The sequence below is a fragment of the Cibotium barometz genome, chromosome 33, assembly GCF_041138505.1.
Source record: "Cibotium barometz isolate CiBa-2024 chromosome 33, ASM4113850v1, whole genome shotgun sequence".
Lineage (NCBI taxonomy): Eukaryota > Viridiplantae > Streptophyta > Polypodiopsida > Cyatheales > Cibotiaceae > Cibotium > Cibotium barometz.
The window spans coordinates 23,495,301-23,501,455 of NC_141078.1; positions in this window are offsets into that span (position 1 = coordinate 23,495,301).

The window sequence follows — 6,155 nt, forward strand, 5'->3', positions numbered from 1 at the left end:
TGAAATTACCACCTTTGCACTACTTTCTCCTACCAGCTGATGATGAGCTGCTTGGCGGCATCTCCACCTTCTGATGCCACGGAGAATTTCAGAATAATAGCTGATTATGCACAAATAGTGTGTATCATCTTAGCGATTGGAAGGATGCCACAAGTGCCAAGAGCTCTGGTTTTATTTTCTGAAGGTGAAAGGGAAAAAACTTGTATGTAAAATTATAGATGATTTATGCACTCTTTGTAGGTGAGGTAGAGACACTCCAAGACAGGACATGCAAAATACAACAACAGAGTATCTTGCAATCTCGCTTGCCACTTGGCTCATTTCTATGTTCTATTTCTCAGAGCACTCTTGGCAACCTAATTAGACTTGCATCGAACACTTAGCTTACTTAGATACATCCCCTCTCTCTCTCTCTCTCTCTCTCTCTCACACACACACACACACACACACACACACACACACACACTCACACCAACTAGAAAACCCAACCCCCCGATACATCCCCTCTCTCTCTCTCTCTCTCTCTCTCCCACACACACACACACACACACACACACACACACTCACACCAACTAGAAAACCCAACCCCCCCGCATCAACAAATCCCCTTATATCCCTACGACTTTCTAAAGGCAAGCTACAACATCTTAGTTTGATTATTAACCATTAGAGAAGAAACCAATAAAGGGTGGAACCAATATATCTAAGGCAAGAACTTTCCTTTAGAGACAAAAGAAGTTGTTTGCTAAGATAAGGCAAGCACAAGAGTCTACACATCTTCTCATCCCTAGGGCACCATTCTTGAGAATTGTAAGAAAAGTAAGTGACAATATCAAAGGGCAAGGATATTATAGATAGCAGAGCAGTGCACTGGCATGTCTTTAAGAAGTTTGTGATGAAGACTTTCTTATGGACTTCATGAATGATAGCTTCATATGTGCTGCCCATGCAAGAAGAGTCACTTTGATGGACATAAACATGACACTTGTTTTGCAAGGTAAGGTACAAGTTTGACAAATTTCTTCATTCCTTGCCAATGAGGGATAAGAAAGCCTTTGAGATCCTCGCAATTCTCCCAGCATTGAAAAGGAAATCAAAGGCAGATAATATAAAAGTTGAAAAAGTTACCTCCCCTTCCAAGAAGGAAAGAAAATTGGTTAGGAAATCTAAGCCAGATGATAAGAGTTCTAGGGAGGAGGAAGAGGTGAAGGAAAAGGTCTCACCTGTGCATGATAGCTTAGAGATCCTTGTGCAGTTGGAGAAGGATAATTCTCAGAGACTTGTCCAAGTACCAGGGCAGCTAATCTGCAATGTTGGCACAGTGGAGGAAGACTATCTCTATATTGCACCTGGGGACATTTACATGCTTGTAGAGAAGGACAGGGAGATCAATGATAGTGTTGTTCTGATGTGTTTAAGGTATGACTATATTTTTCACATATGTTTATTTTCTCATATGTCAATAATGTAAGAATATTTTTTATTTTGTTTATTTTTCCTTTATAAACTCTTTCAGGGCACTTATGAAGGAATTGCTTCCAAATCAAGTCAATGAAATATTCATTTGTGATTCCTTAGTGTCGCCTGTATTGATTGATATGAAGAAGAAGACTTTCGAGCTGGCATCCTATTTCAAGCCAATGAAAAATAAGAACATTTGTTTTGTTGTTTTGCCATATGTAGAGAGGTTCGTCTCTAACTGATGATTCCTATGTGTTTAAATATTGGACATATGATATTCTCTTTCTTAAATATTTATTTTACTTTTTTTCAGTGGACATTGGAGTGCTTGTGTTATTAATCTTCTGAGAAGTGTTATTTTCATGAATAGCCTAACTGTCAGATTAAATTGTAAGTAGTTCTCCTTAATAACTTGAATATTGATCTTCCTCCTATGCTTCATACTTTATTTTTTCTTATATTCAAATTGAATTTTTAATAGGGCATGTAAGTGGGCTATTGCAACTATTGAAGATGAATATCCAAATTTGAAAAAGGAGGCAGAGTATAAGTTTCTAAATCAGCCAGTGGCTTTACAAAAAGATTCTACCTCATGTGGATGGCATGTTATTGCCAATGTGTGGAAACATCTTTTGTCTAAATATACCGAGATTGATAGTAGTGTAGGTTAAGTTAAAAACTCACTATTTTTGTAATAAATCTTTACTTATTTTTTTAACTTATTTTCTATAGTTCTTGGTTCTTAAATCTGAGAAATTTTCTTAATATGACACTTGGATCTCATGAGTTTTGGATGTGGAGTGTTCGTGCAAGAGCAATCAATATTATTTTTGAATAATTCAAATACTCCTAATGATCCAGATTCTCCACCACCCCTAAGGCAAGCCTCTCCATCTAAGAAGAAGAAGAAAATGCTTGTACATTCACCACTAAAGCATTTTATGTTTAAGCAAGGAACTCTACATAAAGAAACCAAGGGTGCTCCTCAACAAGGCACACATAAAGAAACCAAGGGTACTAAATCAGGAAGTACCTCAAAGAAAAGTGGTCCTCAAGTGGGTGCCAAGAAGGGTGTTGGTAAGAAAGCTAAGAAGGAACTCAAGTTTGCTGGTAAGAATAACTAAAAATAGTCAAAGGAAATGGACATGGAGACAAAGGAGGCCACAAAACCAGAGGAGACAAAGGGGGACATGGAGACAAAACCAAAGGAGATGGAGACAAAATAGAAAGCTTCATTCTCCTCCCTATTTATCATTGTAAATATTTGTACATTTTCTTCTAATTTTGTAATCTTTTTTGTAAAGATTAAGAAATTCTCTTCTCATTTTATGATTTTTTTTAACTCAAAACACATTTGTACTTCAATTTTTCAAGGTAGAAACATGAGTTTGTAATGGTTTTGAGATATTGTGCCATAATTGTCATCTCGTGACTCGAGTATATCTCTAAAAAGAAAATATTAGAACTCTTAAAGGGCTTCATAAAAAGAGCTCTAAATATTGTCATTCTAAAAGAACAACAGAAAAAATTACAAAGGCACAACAATCACAAGACAAAACTTTTCATTGATGAATTACATACGTAAATTTACAAAATTGGTATGAGGAGCCCAAGAGTCGAAGGCAAAGATTATAATTCTAAAGAGACTTCATAAAAAACTCTAAATCTTTCTTATTAATAAGTCATGCTACAATCACGTGTTCTCTTTCAAAACAACTTTCTTGGCACAGTACAGTTTGGATCACTTCTAGACCTTTGAGATATAGAAGGAAGCTTTCAGAGACTCACAAAGGATAAAACAACTAAGGGCAATGGGGCTCTAGGCAATCACGTGTTCTCTTTCAAGCCAACTTTCTTGGCACAGTACAGTTTGGATCACTTCTAGACCTTTGAGATATAGAAGGAAGCTTTCAGAGACTCACAAAGGATAAAACAACTACCCAAGTAATTGAAAAATTGTAAAGGCCGACTTAGAAAGAAATACCATGAGAAGATTATGCCCCCGAATTCAAGGCCTTATTGATGAGATTGGATGAGCCTAACTGACCATTAGCAACTACTATGAATCAGTGGTTTGTGAGAGGGCTAATATTAACACTCTGACAAGCTGTAACATCCACTAATTTGTATACACTCACATTTGAACAAGTAGTGGGGAAACTTCTTTCAAAGCCAAGAGAGTTTTAAAGAAGGAGCCCAAGAAGAAGAAGAAGAACTCAGAAACTGATAAAGACTAGAAGCCCCAAAAGAAGAAAGGTAGGAAGCAGGCAGTGGATGTTCCGATAGGACTAAAAGCCATACTAGCCAAGATAACTGAAGGACACGAAGGAAACAGAAGGAAATGGTGGTCCTAGAGTAAGAATGGATGTCTGGTGCACAAAGTGTAAGAACTCGGGACACACCAAGGAAGAGTGGATGTTTCGGTAGGACTAAAAGCCATACTAGCCAAGATAACTGAAGGACACGAAGGAAACAGAAGGAAATGGTGGTCCTAGAGTAAGAATGGATGTCTGGTGCACAAAGTGTAAGAACTCGAGACACACCAAGGAAGAGTGTAAGATGCCCCCTTCTCAACAGCCATTTATAACAAGACAAATCATACCATGGACAAGTGCTAATATAACATGAGAAATAGCAATCTAAGAGTGGTGGCTCAAAGACAACACACACAAGTCCCAATGCTAGCAACACCTCAAAACGCTCAGTAATATGGATGAGGAGGAGATGATAGGTTTGAGCTAAGATAAGCAAGATTAACTTTCTATTACTATAATACTGTAAGATCCCCAAACCTAAAAAAGAGGAAACCTTAAGGTAGTCTACTAAATCTAGCAAAAGAAAAAAAAATCCTACTCATTGTGACACCTTGACCGTGTAAAGATGCGAGGATACGACTAATAGGTAAGACCTAGTTCTATCTCGCAGGGGGAGCGTGGTTCCATAAATGAATCTTAAAATCAAATCACCCATAGAGTGATTAACCTTAATTTGGGCCACCTCTATTCTTGATTCCTAGAAACAACGCTTTTTCCCCCCATCTATGTGCAAAGCACTGCTGGCCTAATCCTCTAGAGTAGGGGTGCCCAAGGACCTACTTACCTAACGTAGAGCTTTCAACTAATTTTGTTGGAAAGCTACCCGACTAATCGGGTCCACCCATCCATAAGATGGTGCCGTAAAGGCATTCCATCCTCCCACTTTTCACCCAACTCATGCGTCAATTTTGTTTTATAATTAGTCCTACACCAAGCTGTGTGACATATGTAAACAAGTTCTTTAATTAGAGACCTTACACCATGTTTTATAATTAGTCCTACACCAAGCTGTGTGACATATGTAAACAAGTTCTTTAATTAGAGACCTTACACCATGTTTGTTAAAATAGCCACTTAAAAAATGATACAACAATACTAGAAAATAAGGGATTTAATTAAAAATAGATACAATGTTCAAATCTATCCATAGCCAAATCAAGGATTATTTTATTCCATCGATAATCTAGGATTCGGCCTTTCAATCTCCATAGATTGGGTAATCCCTACAGGACCATACACCTCGTTGTTGGTAGCCGAAGAGGACTCAAGCCAGCTTGTTGCCCTCTCAGGCTCCGTTGCTTGATCCTCCCACTCCTTGGAAGGATCTCTATGCACTAGGGTGGGCTTATTTACCACACTAGCTTGGGCCCATAGAACTAGGCAACATTCATAACACTTGTCCAAACCGACGAGTTCCAACTTCCCAATGGTAGGAGGGATGCCTTGGGCCGACTTCGGGCCCCGCTAACATCGCCGCGCGCCTAGATACACAAGCACAGGAATGGGGTTAGCATCAAGGCAGGGAGAAGATGTACCTATACTTTAATCAAGATAGTAACACCATTGTTTAACTAAAATCATAGGATACAAGAAACCACATTATCTTCTCGAGAAAGCGACAACTTTACAAGAAATTTGGTAAATTCGAAACAAGGAAAAGTAGCATCCTCTTTCTTAATGCCAACATTAAAGATTAATAAAAAAACCTCTTTTTAAACAATTATCAAGCTAACTTGGCCATTGGCTCCTTGTGGGACTCCCACGGGAAGCGCTGGGACCGCATCTTAGGTGTTCCCTCTAGGGTCATTGTTATGCACGCTTCTCGAGGTAGCATTTTGGCGTCTTCGAGGAGGAGCCATACTATACACCTTCTCGTAGCTTGTGTCACCTCAAACTCAATGCTTCAGTCACGTGGATTGCAATTCGGAGTTCCTTTGCTCGATTTATGAGCGTAAAACTCACTCGTGAAGAGAACCACCTCTAAGAGCCAAAGTGTGCTTACTTAAGCCTCCGCAAATAGAAGGGGGGGGGGGAGAGTGTCCTTAAGATGGGAGCAAGGCTAGAAATTGAACTAGAGGGGGGAGAAGGAGAGTTCCCCCTTAAGTCTATTCACATAGGGGGAGAAAGGAGAGTTCCCCCTTAAGTCTATTCACATAGGGGGGAGAAAAGTGGAGGACACCCTCTGCAGCACAAGGTAAGGGTTGGCTGGTGGAAGAAATTCTACAGAGCCTACTTGGAGATGAGTTGAAAAGGGCTTGTTGGGAGATGAGCTGTAAAGGGTTTTCGGGTACAATGTCCGCTCAGTGTCAGGTGTCGCGGCGGCCATGGAGGGGTACTAAGGGTTTATGTAGGGGCTGGTAGTAAGAGTACGAGTGCAGG